Source organism: Lepidochelys kempii, chromosome 9, assembly GCF_965140285.1.
Source record: "Lepidochelys kempii isolate rLepKem1 chromosome 9, rLepKem1.hap1, whole genome shotgun sequence".
NCBI lineage: Eukaryota > Metazoa > Chordata > Testudines > Cheloniidae > Lepidochelys > Lepidochelys kempii.
Genome location: NC_136388.1, coordinates 19,863,171 through 19,884,446, shown reverse-complemented (window position 1 = coordinate 19,884,446; position 21,276 = coordinate 19,863,171). Strand labels below are relative to the sequence as shown.

Below are 21,276 nucleotides of genomic sequence, written 5' to 3'. Positions count from 1 at the left end.
TTTTTAGGAGTCTCTGGGTTTTAGAGATTTTGATAGCTTTTTGTATAACACCTCTAAGGCCTCTCTTTACTACGAGAAGGGGGGGGGATCTTTCTTCCCCGCCCCCCACCTTGATCAGTTGTACAGCCAAAACTAAAGGTGGAAAGAATCCAAGTTACTTAATATCATTCTCAAATAAAAAAATACTAAGTTGCAAAGCAAACCATGAAAACTTGGGTGGGTTTTTTCTTACTAAAACATTTTAAAATAATAATTTAGACATGCTTACCATATTTGGGAGCTGACTGAGAAATGAAGCACTGCACTACATCTAGACAAGCCTCACAACCTGTCTGAGTTATAAGTGTATATATCTCTTCCTCCGGTTGTCGAAAATCTTTGTAGTCCCCTCAGCGCTGTTGATCAGTAGGCTTTTTGTACAATCATACTATGCATAAGAACCTTGGCATTTAAGTTATTAAAGTATAAATGAAGACCTAGCTAGCTCCCTGAATGATTGTAACAGACTGCTCAGCCTCATCAATCATGCAGTGGTCCATGCTGTAACTGATAAATGAAGATATGAGTGTGTAAATATACAAAAATGCTTTTTGGCTGAAATTCGTGTTCCCCTGTCCTCCTCCAGCAAAGTAAAGCTTGGTCTACACTACATGGCTAACTTGAAGTAATCTGCCTTGCATCCACCTAGCTATGGAAGAGACTTCACTTAAATTTGGCTCCTGCTGATGTAAGTGCATCTCGAAACCAATTTAACTGACCTGTAGAGTCAGCCTATGTAATGAGGTTGACACAGTGTCAGAGTAAACATTGCATTGCGTACATCTACTGTTACTGGCTTCCAGAAGCCATCCCACAATACCAGATGCTGACAATACAATCAATACAAGCACTCCTGGTGAGGTTGTGCACCCCGACACAATGAGCCACGTGTGTGCGCCCACAAACAATTTAATAAATGCAGTGGCTACATGCCTACGTAAGTCAGGTTGACCTATTTTTTTTGGTGTAGATATGGCCTAAGTAACCACAATATATGCTAGGAATTCTTGTGTGAGGATTCTGTGCCACTGAATCCACATAAGCATGTATCCTGCAGCACCTATCTTTAATACATATACACCTCTATTAGCATCAGGCTTACTGATTTCAATGAGAATTAGGGGCCTACATACCTTTGAGGATGTGGGCCTGTAATCCTTCCCACAGAGTACTGGCTGTGCAGAATATTTCTGCTTGGCTGGTCTCAACCACCAGTACCCCCATCCACCATTGTGCTACTGTGGGACTTAAATGTGGAATGCTTGTGTGAGCTGTTTGTGCTTAGGTGAATTTCACTTTGTTTTTAAATGAACATTGAGCTAGAGAACAATATACCTAGGACAACTTTGCATGGAATGAAATTATATCTGTCAGAAGAACGTCACTGATGCAAAAAGCTTGGAATCGCTGGAGTTATATTAGAGAATAATTAGCCTATGTGTCATATGTAACAAATTTGCTTGTAATCAGACTGAGAAATATGTGTTAAATATAATCTGTACTTCACAGTTCTATTGGTGTCAGTCAAAAGCTGTGTGTGTGTGTGTGAGAGGGAGAGAGAGAAAATAGTGACTGGTAAACTTAATAGGTTTTAACTGACACCAATATAGTTGTGATATACAAAGATTGTATTTAACATGTATTTCTCAATCTGATTACAAGCAAATTTATTACATCTCTTGTTGTACAAGAAAGATTCTGTAACAACTTTTGAGCCTTAGGCTATTAAAATTGGCCCAAACAAAATTTGTTCATGTTCCTAGTGTAATTACAAAGCCAGAAATATATCAACAACCATGCTGTTCATGCCAAGAGTTCTATTACAAATGCAAATAGTCATGAGAAAAATAGAAAGGTAATTTTCTGAAAGTTAAACTTGACTTATAGTGAGAGGCAACTCTGCCCAATTCTTATGCAGATTTCAGCAAGTAAAACAGTAGTGTGATAAAATACGTTGGTGAAATGTGTCTTAAAAAGAACAAAAGAGGCTACATACAGTAGATACTGCATATACCAGAAACCACTGTATGCTGATGATAGTGTTTAAGGTTTTGGCTTTGACTGTAAATGTCAGGGAATTTAGAATTAAAGTATAAACAATGGAATTCTTAATAGGATAGTAGGGCACAGGGATGCAGTCTCAGAGGTTAGCAACCAGAAAGGCAGTCTTTAATTGGATTCAGAGGCCTTGTTCTTGCTATTTTTTTAAAGTCTTTTATGATGGGTATAGTTAACACACATGAGCTATCCTGAAGTAAAAAGACAAGGCATTTTATTTTTTTTTCTGAGGTAAATTCACCAAAGACAGCTTTCTACCCTCAGGTGGGGTTGACCTCAGTGAGTTTACCTTTACCCTATGGTAAAATGCCTTGTCTTCATTATCTTTTTACTTCAGGATAGCTCACATGCATTAGTTACCCTGAGATTAAAAACACATTTTTATTAGCAGTGGAGACAAGTCCTGAGACTGATAAAGCACCATCAAGAGTGACAGGGGATGGGAATGTATGCTCCTATTTCCTGCAGTAAGACTAATTGAGCCAGTTCATTCCACACCCTTAAACGTTTAAAAGGCAGGTAAATATGATGAAGGCCCATTCCAACTTTGACTGAATTCAAAGGGAAGGCTCAGTCCCTAAAGATGGATTGTGACTGCTGAAGTGGGAAGCCATTGGTATATGGATACGAATTTCAGCAAGATAAGGAAAATATTTCAAAGTTTGTGACACAAACTCAAGGAAAATGTCAGTGTTACAGGATGTACTGCCCATTTAAGAGACTGTCATGGTCCACCTCAGTGGTGTTCTTGTTTTGTTTTCCGCCTGGAAGAGAGGCATTCTTGGGTTGAGAACAAGGCCTACTGGAAAAGGAAGTTGCATAAAGTGACTCTTCCTGATGATAAGAAAATCAGCAGTACGACACTCATGTATTAAAACCTTGAAATATCAGTCACAGCTGTAGGTTCCAGAAGAATTACATGGAAGCATGAATTCTCCATGTAGTTATCTTACTTCTACCTTCTCTAGCAAGTAGCTAAAGACTCCACTTTTAACACCAGTTCCTCTTAAATGAAATAGTAAAAGAGAAATGATTTTTTTAAAAAAAATCTATATATGTGAATTTACTTCTAAAAATATTCAGCCAATTGTACTGCTTGATCATGTCAAAAACAACAAAACTCTTTGGAAAAGACAATCACCCAGAAGCCATAAATTCCTTTACATTTCTAATTAAATCAAACATCCTGGAATGTAGAGCTTTATTCTCTATTGTGTAGATTCTAAACTAGAATCTACACAATTCTAGAATTAGAGAGCTTCCATCCTGCATGTTTCAGAGATTCATTGTCTGAGCAATCCCATTCCAAGCCTGGAAGCTCTTCAAAGATCTCATCCTACAGCCTGTACCTAGATAAAACTCCTATTAACTTCAATAAGGGTAAGGCTCTAACCTTGCTTGGTCACATGCCGAGTTCCCAAAGAAATTGTTACTTTAAAAAATGTTCCACAAAGTTGCCAACGAAATTCAAACTGCTCCTAGCATGGAAGCCTCCAGAAGCTCCTAACACAAGGAGATAATGTTCATAGCATGATCACTGTGCCATTATCTCATTCTAAATGTAATTTCTTTGAGATGTGAGCTTTGGAGAGCTATACCAAGAGGAGAAAATGATTTTAGAAACATGAGAGTTCCTTTTATGGGTTACTTCTTTCCCTGTCAGTGTCAGACTCTCAGACTCAGAGGAGACAGGGAATGAGCTCCCCACAGAGCACTGTCTTGTTGTAGTTCTATTTAATTTATACTTGTGGGTGATTCCAGAGGGAAAAATACTTTGACAAGAGGACAAAACACACACAAGTAAGTTCTTTGTGAGGTAACTGGGTATAATATGTTCTATTGCAGCACAAAGTCCTATGAGAACAAAAGTAGCTAGTTAGAATAAGATGAAAACAAAAACCACCAAAGCATCAAATCCATCTTAAATCTGCTTTATATATATTGGTATAAATTATATAGATTGGTTTACAAATTCATAAAAATTCTATTCTTTATTAAATCCTATAGGACTTTTTCATATGGAGAATTTGACTCAACTCTATCATATGTGAAGCTTTTATAACAAACAAAGAACGGTGAAATCCTGGCCCCCTTGAAGTCAATGGCAAAACTTCCATTGAGTGCAACAGGGCCAGTATTTTACTCCAGGTCTCTAACTGTATCTGGAACCATCCTGTGCAGTGACTGTAAGTGAAAACTCGGTGAATATCATTACATGCAGGGTTAATTTTTTCTTTTTAAAAAAAGGAATTTTAATTTTCTTAGTCAGCTCTTTAAGATAATTATGCATAGTGCACAGATTTTATTTCACTCAATGATTCAGAGTTGTCAAGGTTTGACCACAGAACGCAGTTGTATAGAAGTCAAATTTATTAATTACTTATTCACTCTCAGATCTTTAAATAGTTAGAATATATCGGCTGCCTTTGCAAATGTATATTTATTCCTCTTGTTTCAAAGTGTTTTAAAATGAAAAATGTGAAAAGTGTGAACTAACTTTTGTGGGCACATTTTATTATTAAATAGTTGTTAAATCGTGAAACAATGACTTGTGTAATGGGGAAAAAAGTAATAGTTATGAAATAATTGTGTTTTGTTTTGGAGAAACCACTAACCCTATGTGGAAAGTGTAGCTTCATCTAGCATTGTGTAGAATTAGACTAGTTTGTGAAGACAGCAGGAGCCAGAATTTCAAAGTTAAGCTTGCATAGGTGAAGCCTTAAAGTTGTGCACTCTTACTTTATGCATGGAAATATTTGAAGTTTGCTCACATGTCCATATGAGTGACCAATACAAACACATGAGTGAAGAATAAAAACACAAACACTGGATATTTTCATGCATAATTTTAGAGGTATGCTCAGCTGTGTCATCCAGCTGAAAATGTGACCCAAGATGCCTTTGATGGCAATAAGGCATTAGCAGCTAACACTTTAACTCTATTTCAAGAAAGGGGTGTAGGGCCATAAATTGAATTCAAATAGGTTTTTCTTTAGTGTCAAAATAGCTAGTTTGGCCCTCAGCTCCAGTGGTGGTTTAACTAACACACAGACCAAGTAGCTGAGTGAAGGCTTCAATTTCAAGTTTGGCATGGAGTTAATGCACGCAGGCTTTGTCTAGCTTAAGGTTTGTCTAGCTATTTAATTTAATTGTTTAGTGGCCAAAAATGCAGTTATGATCAACCTGAAACTATTTGTGAATTTGACACAAATTTGCCAAAATCCGCCCACCATCATCCTGGCAGAGAAGGCGGTGGTCCAGGCTAAATACACAAGGGGAATTAGGTGCCATTTACAAGATGCCTGGGTGAAGACGTGGCGGTGGTAGTGACTACTATATAACTCTTAGCCCGGTGGTTAGGGCACTCACCTGGGATGGGGAAAACAGGTTGAATTCCCCCCTCTGCCTGATGCGTAGCAGAGATTTGAATTTCAGAGAGCCTTAAGGACTCTGTGGTCCCCCTTTCTCTGATGAGGAAGATCCCTTCAGGAAGCTTCTAGTGGTATTTGCAGGCCAGAGTCACCTGATAGTGCGTACCCACTGGAGTTAGTCACAGGGTGTAGGGGCTGAGTCAGAGGCACAGGCTCTTTGATGGGATGGGTAGCAGAAATCTGCTAAAGTTACATGGTTCGTGCTAGATGTGGGCTGCAGAAACCAGTCCTGCAGCTTGCACAGTGGGGAAGACAATTTGGGACGATTCCCATTCTTGCATGGATGCCTGTCATTTCTTTACAAGAAATGCAAATGAGAAGTGAAACAAAACAATATGATGGACAAACCTCATACTCTGAACTGGTTCAAAGGAACTTACCTAAATGGAATTGTTTTTAGGACCTAGAAAGTCATGCTTTCAAGATCTGACAATAAGCCTTTACTTTTAAATCCAGCTTCAGACCAAAAGTCTTTAAGCTTGACTTCAGTTCTGAATGGAAAGCTTTTCTGGTGCTACCAAGAGCCTTCCAAATACTCTGTCTCTTTCCAGTTCTTTCCAAGAATCTTCCCTGGCCATTTTAGCTGCTTTCTCAACCTCTGTCCATTTTGACTACTCTTGCCTGTCTCCAGTATAGCCCTATGGCTCCCCCAGAGATAATAGCATTTGGTCTGAAGCTTTAATTTCAGGATTTTACAGTCATGTTGTTTGAATGAAGCAAAAAGTTTCAGCTTGGCTTTGTGATATTTCCATCAATTTGAAAGGAAGCAGTGCAGTTCTTTTTACAGAATGACAGATGAGATTGGAGCAAGCTAGTGTATAAAGATGCCTCAGACTATTGTGATGAGTCATACATCCTTTTTTTAAAATTTAATAGATACCAAGAGAAAGTGAGGGAGAGTTCTTATCTTTGGCTGGATTCCCCAATGCACTTGATTTTCTTATTGATTCGATGACCCCTTTTTATCCTATTTTAAGTACAATAGATTTAACATGATGATAAAGCTAAAACACCATGGGAACTTCTATAGAAAAGTGCAGGTCTCACACCTGATTTCAGTTTATTGGCTCTTTTCTGCCTGCCTAGTTATAGCTGGCTTAGTCTGGCGTGTTTGTATAGAGTGAGCATTTGGCATCTTTGTACCGCACTTTAGTTTTTAACTGGTTGAGCTGTTTTTATAGTGCCTTTCATCTTGATTATTTCATGCTGGGGAGTAGAACTTTCATTGGAACAGCAAACTTGACATATCACTGGAATCAAATAGCTAAATATGCTAACTCAGTGGTTCTCAACCAGGGGTACACGTACCTCTGAGGTACACAGAGGTCTTCCAGGGGGTACATCAAAAAATTTAAATATCTGCCTAGTTTTACAACAGGCTACATAAAAAGCATTAGCGAAATCAATACAAACTAAAATTTCATACAGATAATAGTTTACACTATTCTATGTACTATACACTGAAATGTAAGGACAATATTTATATTCCAATAGATTTATTTTATAATTAGATGGTAAAAATAAGAAAATAAGCAGTTTTTCAGTAATAGTGTGCTATGACACTTGTATTTTTGTGTCTGATTTTGCAAGCGAGTAGTTTTTAAGTAGGTGAACCTTGGGGTACGCCAAACAAATCAAACATCTGGAAAGGTTGAGAACCACTGTGTTAACTAAATTCCTTGTCTAGCACAAACATTTCAAATTAGTATTTTGTGAAGGAAAATCATGATAGCAAATGGTGTGAGATGATAAACATAGGACATTACAAGCAATTTCGCAGTTTTCAGGTTGATATGAAATTTTGGACTCACTGCAAAAACCTAGGGGACAGGGGTTATCAGAGGTGCTGGGCATGCAGAACTCCAGTTTTTATCTGGAGCTGCAGGAGCTCAGCACGTAAGCCCTAAAACTTTGTCTCAACTCCAAATCTTAAGTCTTTGTAATTCCATCTAAAACTATCATTAGCCCCTTGTGAAGAATGGTAGAACATCTCATAAAATCTAGTATTGGGAGACACTGAGAGCTGGAGTTATGGCTTGTCTGTTTAAGGTGCTGAGATTGAGATTGCTGACATCTTGTATTATTTGACCACTTTTGATTGCATGCAACAGCTTTCATATCTCCATGAGAATGAGTCATTAGTGCCATATTTGCCATCTAGCACCTCCAGACCAGATGTAGATAATATGAGATCCATAACGTAGAATAGGGCATGTGTCAGTTGCTTTACATGGAGTAAAGTTTTGCATGTAGAGAAAGTTTTTGTCATCATTAGGAAACAATGGGTGAAATCCTGGCTCTATTGACTTCAGTGTAGCCAGGATATCACTTCCCTCCAGCAAAAAATTGTTGCTAGGTCCTGAGGGATGTTGTTTTTTTTCCCTTCTACAGAGTGTATATTTGTTTGTGTTAAAACAATGGATCTGAAAAATGAGACAACATTTTATCTAGGCCCCGTCATTCAAAATTAGATTATTAATAAAGGTACTGAACCAAGTTTTGGTTAGGTGAATACTTGGTGGGTCAAGTTACCTGCTTTCCTGAAGTTTATTTGGATGGATATCTGAATTTAGGAGATATATGACTTAGATAACTTTCTTCTGAGAATCTTCGTGTTTGTTTGATCCACTGCTGATGTTGCTCAAGACAAGAGAAAGCCCTGGAGACTATTCAAGAAGCTCAGAAAGAGAGAAAAATAAGTAGTATAAAGGAGAGCGCTGTTCAGTAATTCTCTTCCAATAAGAAAGTTTGCATTGGAAAATTACACGTACTAATCATTGCTTAGGGAGACATTGTCTTATTAAAATGAAAACACAGTAGTGCACAAATAGAGAGAGAGCGTGTGCTCCAGTCATCAGCATATTATATAACAAATACATGATCCCATCAGACATACCAAACCCATGAAAAAAAACCCAGAAATTGGGCTTGTTTTTGGCTTAATTGCCTTGTGAGTTGCTTGTTGGTTAGTTTTTTTGGCTTGTTGCTTCTTGCTTCTTTTTTTTTGATTGGCTCCCCGCAAGCAGTAGCAAGTGGCAAGCAGGGGCAAGGTGGGAGAGTCACGGGAGCACCATAGTCCCAGTCTGCACGCGGGTGGAATCTAGTCACATAGAGAGTTCGGGTTCTCAGAGATTCGCTTGTTTTGGCCTTGTTTTGAAATGGGATTATCTTGATTTTTGGCTTATTGTGGAAGTCACGGTGCTTATTTACTGCGTGAAAGTTGGCAACTGTGGATCCCATATGCACACATTACTACTGACAAAATTTATACAGAATTCTTTTGGAATAATAACACAGGAAAACTAGACTAACTTATGTTTGCTAGTTTAATTAAAATTCTTCTTTTCCTTAGCAGGCTTTCTAACCAATAAGTCATACATTTGGATACATAGAGCACATGCAGAGTAATACCAGCATATAGGGGTCTAACTAGCAACAATCTAAACTTCCTTCAATAATACCCATCATACCACTACAAACCAGCAAAATTTGAAATCTCCATTGCACAGGTGATTCCAATATTACAGCATTTTGTTTTTTCATCCTGAAATGGTATAAAAAGTTGAAATTCCAAAAAATCTTAAATTTGGAAATGTCAGTTTCATTTCTATATTTTGATCAAAACATTGTGACATTCCTCAAATCAAAGGACTTAGTTTCATTTTGGTGAGATGCCACAAAAGGCTTCTTTTTGAGGCAGATCAATGATTGCATTTCTCTAGTGTATTGCCTTCTGGGAATTTTCATTCAGGCCCACATATTCTCCTATGGGCCAGACTCACTGGAGGACTACATCTCCCACAATGCACTCTGGACTCAGTTGACCTAACTGGCCATATAACAGCTTTCTTCTCAAACTCTTTAAAACAGTAATTAATTTTCACAAATATCTTTTAAGACTTACCTGTGTCTTGCAGATGAGGAAAAAGAAAGGGTGGTTAAGTGATTTTTGCCCAGTGGTATCAGGGAAGTCAGTATCGGAGCTGTCATAGATAAGAACAAAGTTGCCGATCCCTGTACATTGTTTAGGCCTATAGGCATATCAGCGCAAGCCCAATTACTATGCTGCCATGGTCACTGACTTGTGTACTGTGTTACTCAGAAGTTTATTAGCATTCTTGAAATGAAAAATCCAGTTCAAGCTTTTCACCTTTTGTATACTAATAGTATCTCCAATTCTGTTAGATCAACTGATTGGTCCTTAGAATGAGGTGATGATACAGTATGATAAAGTCATGGTGACGCATACATTTCAAAACAATTTACTATATTATTTGCTCCTAAAGCTTCAATGTGCATAAAGGCAGTGCATAATTCAATATGACCTTGTAACTCTGCTAATTGTGTACATCCAAGGCAAGTCATGTAATGATACTTATAAGTTAACTAAATAAGATGGCATAAAATACAAGCGTTCAGAGTTAAAATTAATAACATGAAGCTTTCTTCATTTCTTTCCATATCTCCATGTAATATGAAAAAAATAATTCCTCGTTGATGCTCTCAGCAATCTAAATTTACCCAGCCATAATATAAGTAGCCCAGACACTTCTCCTTTTAAAATTATATGTGGAAAATGTAATAATTCAGTTTTTCTACTGCAGAAATGTACATTGCTTCTGAATGCAGCATTTGGACCCAGTATACAAATGTTATATACGTTTTTTTTCTGTACCTGAAAAGTATGCTCTTTTTATTTTATGTTTGGGTTGCAATACTTTGAAAAGTTAGCATACTATTTAAGATCATGATTCAATTTCATTTTTTAAAAATATTTTGCTGTCTTTCAGTACAGAGCAAACACATGCAATAGTAAATCAGCATTGTCATAGAGTATGGTCTTGCTGTGCTCTGCATTTACTTAACAGGATTTGCTTCCATTTACTTACAGGATTCAAAGTGGGTCACACTGGAACTCTAAACAGCAGCTCAAACTAATTCAGCTAAAAAGTAATATACTGTAGAAAGATCAATAGAAAGAAATCAATGCACAGTAAACAGTAATGCACCAGAAATGGCAGTCTGGTGTCATGTATATGAAAGTAGTGTACATCAGACCTACCCCGGAACAAAAAAGAGTGGGCCACCACTGGAATAGACGTACAGAATGTAAATAACTTTACCCCCGTCCCTTCTGGAAATGTGGTTATTAAAACTTACTATATAAATATTTAGACTTAGAATGTCATCCTTCAGTATTGAAAATAGTTGTTTTATACAATGAATCGTTCATTTGAGTCTAAATGTTTTGGTTTCACGGTACTGAAATGAAAGTGCAGCCCAATTCAAATCTGTTCCAAATCTAGCTGTACCTTATCTTCTCTTCACAACTGCGCACTATTTTATACCCAATGAAGCATGTTCTGTCATTTCAAAAAATCCCGTTCGTAGCCCGGTTACAGCAGCAACATTGCCTCATTAATATTTTTTACTAAAGATTCCTTTGAATGACACTTAATTGTTTTCTTATGATCTTTGTTGTTAGACTAAAATCAGGGAAAACCCAAAAGTTCAGCTACTGTATAAAGTATTTCTCTTTTCATTCTCATTATCTGCAGGATATATGTCTTGTCCTCATGAAAAGACTATAAATGGGAGATAAGTAATTGCATGACCACTGTCTTCCTCACTGGGATTCTATGACCCTTCTTTCCATTACTGGACCAACCTCTGTTGGTGAAACAGACAGGCTTTTGGGCTCTTCTGTATAGCTCAAAGGCTTGTCTCTCTCACCAACAGAAGATGGTCCAATAAAAGATATTATCTCACCCTCCTTGACTCTAATATCCTGAGACCAATCTTTCCATGTCCTTTACATTGACACCTCTTTCCGATCAATGTCTGATATTTGAGCAGTAGGATCCCTTAAAATTCATAGTACAGTCTTCTCTGCTTCCCATGGACACCTGCATAATTCTTAAGTTTTTTTCTATATTCATTTTCTAATCACATTTTTAAAATATTTTTGCCACAACAAAAATACAGTAATTGTATCGTGTTATATCAATGTTACTAATTGATTATATTTATCATACTGTCTTAATCCTCTCTACACTTATCTGAGATCCATCTACTTAATTGTTGGTCAAATCTCAATCATTGGTTATATCCCAATCCGACTATGTGTCAACCTGATTGAGGTGCAACAAAAGTGGAAGAAGAGGTTGGAACATTCACTTAAACCTTTTTCTAATATGCGATAGTAGCATCAAGAGCAACAAAATTCAAAGTAGGGGACAGTAACAGCAATTACAGATTGTGTTATAATCGTTTCCTTGGGTGGTACATGTTGAATGCTCACTGTGAAATCACTATGAAATTGCAGTTATTATTATTCAATATGGTGTGCACAACTTCTCTAATACAGTCTCTGCCAGTCATTTATTTTGAGGGACCAGCAGGTGTTCAACAATGTTAAAATGCAGTTTCAGTGGAAATCTGTTTCCTATTCCAAGCCATTCTTGCATTCTCATTGGCTGAGTTGTGGGCTAGTTTTTCTTTTTAATAAGGGGCACCTGGCTACCATACAAAAAAGCAATTTACCTAAAGTTATATTAAGGCATATAGGGCCCAAATAGCTTTAAGCACACACTGAAAATGGATTGCAAATCAAGTATTCTCCATTTAAATTAAGGTAAAATATATCTTTAGCATGCTTAGACAGACTGTGTGCAGGGAAATGTTCTTGTTAGGCAATCTTATTTATCCTTTAAACTTTACGTTTGAAACGAAGTCAAATTAAGGAAATCCATAGCTACTTATCTAGTACTGCAAGGAAAATGAGGGTCCCCCGCTCCCTCACAAGTGCATTAGTAGCACAAGTTAAGTTCCTAGTTGCTGCATAATATCACGTAGAATGCATTTGGATTGCAATCAGTGCAGAATACTGGTTGCTGCATATTAACACCTGCAGGGTTGTACCTGGGAAAAAAAATCTGCAAAATGAATTTATCTTGTGGTCTTAAGAAGCAGGAGTGTCCTTCAATTCCATTAATTGTTTATTTCAATTTAAATACAAAACAGACTTTGGGCCTGATTCCCCATTCTGTTACAACAGTTTTTTTTTCCAGTTTAACTCCATTAAAAACAATAGAGTTACACTTAGGTAAAAATGGAGTAATGGAATGGAGAATCAGACCACCATCCACAGCTCTAGGAGCCCAAACAAATATGTACTTTAAATTAAAGCAAAGGAATAATGCACCCAGGGGCATAACAAAGCCCCTCCCATCACAAAATTAATTTAACAAGTAAAATAATTAAAACTGGGAAAATTATACCCACACCATCATATTCATACCTTCAGTTCTTCCCCATAGGCCCTTTGCACACAACAAACCTGGGCTATTTGGAATAAGAGGGGAGTGGGAACAAATTCTAGAGCCACGCAGTTCTAAGTGACAAATGTTTTGTCAACAGCTCACTCCCTTCTGTACAGAGGGGATGCCAGCTTGGTCATCTCCACTGCACAGGACTGTGTCAGAGACAGACATTGGGTCTAGTTGTTACATCAGGAGTTAGGGGGCTAAATGCCAGGGCCAAAGTCAGAGTAGGAATCAGAAATCAAGACTCAGAGCCAACAGTCAGAACTGGAATCAGTAATCAGAGCTGGAAATCAGAGCAAGATTACCTGCAGTGAGGCAAGGTAGCAGTAGAGACAGCAACAAGCCACTATCTAATATTCTTTAGCCGTTCCTGAGACACTTATCAGGAGACACTTAGCCTTCCCAGTCCACCAGGAATTAAAGCATTCCCCTAATACCCAGAGAGTCGAGGATTTGGTAGACCAAGTACTTCTCCTGTCTGCGGACAGTTATGGGTGGCAGTGGTGGGTTGGAGCAGTTTAGATACATCTTCTCAGTGTTGGGCTTTAACGTGAGATGTGAAAAACGATGTGGATCTTCAAGAATTCTGGAAGCTGTAACCTGAAGGCCATTTGGTTTACCCCATTCTGTAATCTTGCAGAGGCCCGGGTATTGGTAGTCTAGTTTGTTAGCTATGTGGCTTGATTTAAGGTTGTGGGCAAAGAGACACACCTTGTCCCCTGAAGCCAAATTGGGAGCAGCATGATGATCTTGGTCTGCGTGGTACTGATAGGCTTTTTTGGCAGACTACAAGTGTACATTGAGCTCCTGGTGCACTGTGGCTAAATCCCTGGTGGCTGGTACTAGGCAACTGATGGGTACATCTGCGTGGAAGTGGGGCAGTGAAAGCCATAGCTTGCAAAGAATGGGCTATGTTGGGTCGGGGCATAGATTGCATTGTTATACACAAATTCAGCATATCACAGTGGTGGGGAGCAGTCATCTGGATAGAAACCCGGAAAGCAGCAAAGAGTTTGCTCCAAGATTTTATTAACTCTCTCTGTTTGCCCACTAGTCTGTGAGTGATAGGTGGATAAGGCAAAGTACTTGATGCCAAGGAGTCTGAGAAATCCCTGCCAGAATCAGGAGATGAACTGGGGTCCACATCCGATACATCACCTGTTAATAATTTGTGATCCTGGAAGACATTTTCAGGATGAGCTGAGCCATCTCCTTTGCAGTAGGAACAGTATGGCATGGAATGAAGTGTGCCATCTTTGTTAGAAGGTCAACGGCAACCAGGATTACCTGGAATCATGGCAGTTCTCCAGTGAAGTCCATTGATGATATAGTAGACTGTTACAAGGTGTGGCTCCTCTCCCACCTTCTCCCCACAGAAACTGCAGGGAATCCAGTGGTTGTGCCTTCACCATATTCTTTTATTTTAAGTTCCCTCCACCATTTCTACAACAATCCCTGTGCAACAGTCTATTGCCAGTGCCAACAGCACTTTGGCCTTCTCCCCAGGACCTCAGGGGAACAGAGTTCTCCTCCCTTCAGGCCTTTGTGTTACTGAGCTCAACTAGCCCTAGTCTCAGTCTCCGTCTCCATCTCCGTCTCTCCCCTCCCCCCCTCCCCCTCCCCAACCATTGATGCTTCCTCCCTGCCTCTTTATCAGACCAGCCAGCCTGATTGTCTAATTATCCCCATCAGCTTTATCAAGGGGAACTAATTAACATCTGAGTGATCAAAGTGCAGACTCACCTGTTCACACCCTGTACTCTGTCAGACCAAGACTGCTGAGGTGTGGGCAGAGACTCGAGGAGACCTAGGGGGTTTGATTGTGGGTTCTTGTTAAGGGTGCAGAGGTTACAGGATCTTATGTAATTCTTAATGTAAGCCTGTAGGCATGACCACCAGAAGTTCCTTGAGACCATATATCATATATCAGAGACCATATATCTTTGAACTGGCTAAAATGTCCCACAAGTGGCAAATCATGGCATAGTTTCAATATCTGGAGCCTGGGATGTCCCTCCAGAACATAAATACAACCCTTGAGATAGAGAAGGCTGTTCCATAATTGTAACTCAGTCAGGTCAGGTACCTCCATAGTTCAGGGACTGGGGGGATCTGGGTTGAGAATGGGTCACCGGGGAGCAGGGAGTGGATGGAGGACATCAGACTGATCTTGATCATTCTACTGACAAAGATGGATAACTAGAGCACAGTACAGTTGGCTCTTTGCCAGATTTGAGATATTCATCTTTATGCAATAGGTCATCTGCATTCACTTTTCTAGTCCCTGAGTAATATGTTACCACAAATTTGAAGCGAGAGAAGAGTGTCCAATGGATCTGGCATTTGTTAAGGCCTCTGGCAGTCAATAGGTTCTCCAGGTTTTTGTGTTTCTTTAGGACTTGGACCAACAATCAGACTCCTAGGAGATGGTATCACTCCTCAAAAGCCACCTTGACAGCCAGTAACTCCTTGTCCCAAAAATATAGTTTTATTCTGACATGGTTAGCTTCTGAGAGTGAAGTGGAGTTGGTTGCAGAGGGGCTCACATATTGAGATAAATATGCACCAATGGCAAAATTTGAGGCATCTGCTTCAATCATAAGTGGTTTGGTGGGGTCTGGGTGAGTCAGGATCAGTGCTGAGGTGAATGCCTCCGTCATTTGTTCAAAGGCCAACTGAACCTCTATGATCAAAGCAAACCAGGCCCCCTTTTGCAGGAGCACTGATATGTTTGCAACCAGGCTAGAGAATCCTTTAATAAATCACCTGTAGAAGCTGGTGGACCCTGGGAATCACTGCACCCTGTAGTTGACATCGGATGTGGCCCAGCTGACTATTGCCATCACCTTACATGGGTCCTTGGTGAGTCCCTTGGGTGAGATGATCTATCCTAGGAAATCCACTGTGTCCTTATCAAACTCACATTTCTTGAGCTTTGAGAAGAGGGGGGTTTTGGTGGCGTCCCTCCAAGATAGTGGTGGTAATGCTGATGATGGAAATCCTGAATTTAGGAGAAAATTAGGATATTAACCAGGTAAATGACAACAAATTGATCCAGCATGTCCCTAACGATGTCACTTATGAAATGCTGGAAGGTTGCTGAGGCATTATGGAACCCAAACAGCATGACTACATACTTGTACTTAAGTATGTACAAAAGGCAGTCTTCCATTCGTCATCTTCACAGATCTTCACCAGGTTATAAGCTCCTCAGAGGTCAGCTTTGTGAAGATCTTGGCAGAGTGGAATCTTTCAAACAGCTTGTTAATAAGCGGTTTCAGATTGTAATCTTGTTCAGAGTTCCGTAATTCAAACAAAGGCCAAAGGGAGCCATCTTTCTCCATCATGAAGAAGATTGGGGCCCCGTCTCGGGATTAGAGGAGTAAATGAACCTCTTTTGCAGGTTTTCCTTGAGAAGGCTCTGGAGTACTTGTAGTTCAGGTTTGGAAATGGAGTAAACGCACCCAAAAGGAAACCTCTGCTGGAGGTCAGTGGGGTAGTAGGGTGTTGGCTTTCTTTTTATCAAATACATCAGCATAGTGCTTATATTTAATAAGAATCCCTAGAGCCACTGGGAATGTTGTGGGCATTGTCAGGGTAACCTTTTGATCCTCCCTCCATGTCTCTGAATTGTTTGGAGGAGCAAACAAGCCTCAAAAGGTTGCTGATCACAGATCAGTTCTTGGGAAACAGGAGTGTCTACAAAACAGGAGTCAAAGCTTACTGTTCCTGACCACCAGTGGATGCATGGGTTGTGCATGATGAGCCTGGGGATGCCAATGAGAACTGATGAATGCAATCAATGGAACTCGCCCAAACTGGAAGATTTCTCGGTGACGCAAAGGAGCCGCCCCTGCAAGGTGGCAAACTGGACTCCCAAGATGTATAGGTTTCCCACTATCTCCATCAGAGAGAGACTGGAATAGGCTGCTTAAACTGTCAGAGACTGGGACATGACCAGTTCTGACAAGTGATTAGAGCAGGAGTCATGATGAGTGGGTTGGAGCAGGAGTCAGTAGCCAGGAATAGGAACCAAGGGTCAGAGCCAAAGTCAGAGACAAGGATCAGAGTCTGGTTACCAGGGATGAGGCAAGGCTGGGTCTAAGGCAGGAGCAGGGCTGGAACAAGGCTGGGAACAAGCAGGCAGAGGAGCTATTGCAGCCATAAGCGAATGCTTTGAGCAGCAGTTGCTGCTAGGCTTAAGAACTGGCGCTCACTCTTCTATATTTAAGACACATCACATTAATGTAGTGCACTAGTCTAATGTAATATGAATGGCTATTTAAATAACTAATATCTTACATTTATAGAATGTGATTCTTAATAACGGCTCTAATCTTCCTCAGGCAGGGAATTCCCAGTAATTTTAACTGGTTTGTCTAAATCAGAAATGCCACATTGGGCCTATAATTTTGTAAAATACTTCAGTATTCCATAAGTTTCAGCTCAACCCAACCCAAGCAATTCTGTACTATTTAACAAAATTATGGGACTTATCTTCTATTTCATATTCAAACAAATCAGACACCGCTGTAAGTGGGAAGTTTACTTGAGTGAGAATTGGGACATTATCAGGAATCCCTGCACTATATAATTGCAGTGTACTGGTGCCTGTTTTCTACCATGTATCCATTCAGAAAGTGGAGTGGAGCCTGTTTGTTTAATGGTGTTGCTCATTGAAGTGCAACTCTTTGCCAGTATTGGGAAATGCTTCACACACAAGAGAGATACAGCCAGGCACCACCAGGGTGAAATGTGGTAGGTGCCTTCCAGCAACGGATTAGGACAGGAAGTTCTGAATACTGTGCCAAATGAGAATTGCATAGGGAATGTAGATTAGTAACTGGACTAAAATCTCTCTACTTGCAAAATCAAGAATGTCACTGTATTTTGAAGACCAGAAGTGTGTAAGACCTTGGTTTTGTCTCCTCCAAAATCCAACAACACACTGAAGCATTAATTGACATTAATTTAAATGGAAGAGTAGTACCTACTGAGTGACCTTCCTGTAGCATTCTGAGTCTTTCCTACTGAACTTCCTTTGAAGTACCTAACGTCTGTATAGTGCTTTGAAGATCTAAGCACTATATAAGTGCTAAGTACTGCAATAGTAAGGCGGAATTATGCTTAACTAGTGAAATTTGATAAGATGAAGCCCAATTCGGGACCTGTAAAAATGGTAACTGATGACCTACATTATGTGTGCTAAGAAAAGCAAAAATTACAAAAGTAGTAAAGCTTTTAAAAGATAACTACTTTCAAATTTCAGTTTCTGTGTATGTCAATGGCAATTAAACTACCAGTAGGTCAAGAGTTTTCTCTTCATGCAACTGCTTATGGATAGTCAATAAATATCATTGCAGTTTGGGGATGAGCAACAGGGAGGTACAATTTTGCTTTACAAAGGGATAATACTAACGATGTTTATGTTTAAGTTTTCTAAAACTATAATAAAGAAACAATCTGGAAATCTAGCAGTTCAACTTTTTTTACTACACAGTGTTTTGTAAAAAGTTTACAATACATATAGTGAGGGATTTGCAGTATGGCCAAAACGTCACTAAGTGCCTATGAACTAGACAAATGTACAAAAGTCAGTGAAGTTTCCTTTTCTGTTCTCTCTCTCTCTCTCTCTCTCTGTCTCCCCACCTTCCTGCCCCCCGCAAGTACTCAGATGGAAAAAAAGAAACTGTTTACGCTGGTTTGGTTTCTTATTTTTGGGTGTGTGTGTGTGTGTGTGTTACCGAGGTTGATATTTGCTTTGGGTAAAAACTGTGCACTTTGTCAGTTTTGGAAAAAAATCCCGGCCTGGTGTTGTCTAACTTTTATTTCAAAATACGGATATGTTTTTTTTTTAAATAGCTATTCTTAGTCATAACAGTTTCAATACTACTTAACCAATCTATCAAAAACAAAACATTTTATTATGCTGTTGAGATTACACTTTTTTAATTTTACAAAATTGGAAGTAGATTTGCCTATTAAGGAAAAAACAAAAACCTAACTTTCCCTATGACAATCCCATCCTATTCTTTTATGCTCTACTCAGTGTTTTGCCAGTAACGACCTACAGAGGGTATAGTTGTGTAATGACAAATAATGGGGTTAACTTGGTAAGTGGTTTCAAAAACAATATTGCACCCTTAGATACACTGTGAAATCCAGGTAGTAGAGTTCATCCTCTGCTTTTTTTAAATCTTATAACATTAAGGCATAAATACGCTTATGAAATATTTAGTAAGAGATCTTTATTCTGAACAATAAATTTTAAGTGAAGTGTCTTACCCTAAAGAGGTGCCTGTCTGTGCTCTCATCTAGAGTTGAATGCATTTTGGTGGAGCCACACTTTCTCTTCTCTCTCATGGTCAGCACAGGAAAAAAGAAGCAACCAAGCATTAAAAATGAAAAGAAAAGTGAAGTTGAGAGAAGAGGGGATTAAAAAATGGAGCTATGTGGATAATTCCTTTCCTCTTGACCCCCTGATTGAACAGCACCTGTGGAGTTCTAAAGATGCTGATGGTGTTAGGAGAAAGTGTTCAGGCGTAAGGGGCTCATGACATCTTTGAAGTGACAGCTGGGTAGATCATTTGATGGAGGAGAGAATCAGAGGAGGAACAGAGGTGCAGACACTTTTTGTTCTGAGATTCAGAACCTGAGGTCTTGGTGTCCTCTACCAAGTTGACCAAGTCAACTGAACCCAGAAGAGGAGGCATTCTGAATGAGTGAAGGTGACAAAACAAGTCAGTGTATCCGGGGAATGCTTTGGAAGATTAAGGTCATCCTCAGCTTTGCCCTTTCCTGACCTTTGAGCGCTGAAACATACAACAGTAATGTTCTCTAAACCTCAGCTTCTTATAGAACTTGTGTGTATATACACACACACAATTGTAGGCAGGGGTGCTGGAACAATTTTTATAGTACGGGTGCTGAGAGCATCCCCACTATCCCTAGTTCCAGGACCTATGATTGTAGGAGATTTGGGGAAGAATGTCCATGACTTTACAGGCAGCACATATATTGCTGAAATGATTAAGATCATGTTTTATATTGGGGAACAAGTCAAGTGTTCTTCTCACAGTGTATTCAATAATGTAATGTTGCTATAAATGTGTGATAAGAGTGAATCAGTCAAGCAAGTTATGTTAATAGCATACATTTCTTTTAAATGATGTAATTATATCCTTTAGGGCATTTGACAGGTCTTTGCATGGGTTCATGGCAGTAAAGAGAGGGTGTACAAGGAGCCTCCTTTCCCCTTGGATAACCCACAAAGAAGTCTGTACCAACTGGAGTCCTTCTGGTTGCTGTCCTCCCTGAACTGGCATTAAAAGCAGCTGGCTGGCCTGAAGCAGATTTCAGTATCCTAAAGAGCAATGTCTGCCTACGTACCTGGCCAGTCAAGAAACAACTGTACCTCCCTGAGGAATTGTACGTCCCCAAGTTCTCCATGAGGCAGCGCAACTCTGTTTTTTTCTGAAACAAAATGGAACCTTGGATCTGCAAATACACTGCAGAACTTTTAAATGACATTATACTAGCAATGTTAGTATTTATTGTTGAATAGTTTTTTTAAAAGGTGTACATTACTCATTTATTTCCATGAAAAGGAAAACTCTGCCTCAGAATTAGTTCTATTTTACATTCTCTCCTATATGCAGAGTGAATCAGAGCTGCTTTGCAAAGTTGTTTGCATCACAAACTCTGAAGACTGTGTGAAAGTAACAGTTTGCAAGTATTTACATTTTAAAAATCAATTTAATTAATATTTGCAAATCTGAATGTAAGGGAAAATGTCACTTTTGCAGTGAACCTGGTGCTTTTGCAATGAATAATAGCAAAACTCAAAATATTTGTGACTTAGGCATAGAAATAGATTTTCATAACAAAATTCAGAGGAAAGTAGAAGCCCAGTAATAGTCTGTTGGGGATAACTTGCCTTTGTGCAAAGCTTATTCCTAACCTGGCCAGTTAGTGGCTATCTTATGTTTTGAGACATCACTTACTATTTTTATCCTATCAAGTATAACTCAGGATATTCTCTATCTCTATAGAAGTCTAGTATTCCTTAAATTCTACTAAAATCTTGGCCTCAGTGATATATAAAGGAAGTGAGTTCCATAGGTTACTGATTATAGGGTGTGGGGGTTATATATGTAGTCCTTTCATGAATTTTAAATTTGCTACTTCCTGTTGACTTTAATTTGCTCTTTAAAGTAGAAGCAAAAGACCAAGAATTTGAGGCTACAGACAAAGGCATGGACAGTATATTACCTGGAAATCATCCCTTGAGATCTGCGTTGAAGCATACTGCCAAGACTATGTGGGGAAGTGTACATTAATACTGCCTTATGCTGTAACTATCCTTTGAGATAACTAGAGAATTTTGGTCTCTAGTTCTATTGAAACTGAAGTAGAAGTCAGTC

General features: G+C 39.1%; 1 long non-coding RNA gene across 4 annotated transcripts in view; it reads left to right on the top strand.

Moving 5' to 3' along the window:
- The window catches only part of LOC140916868 (uncharacterized), a 312,730-nt gene that overhangs the window by 252,157 nt on the left and 39,297 nt on the right, over positions 1-21,276 (top strand). The window lies entirely within an intron of this gene.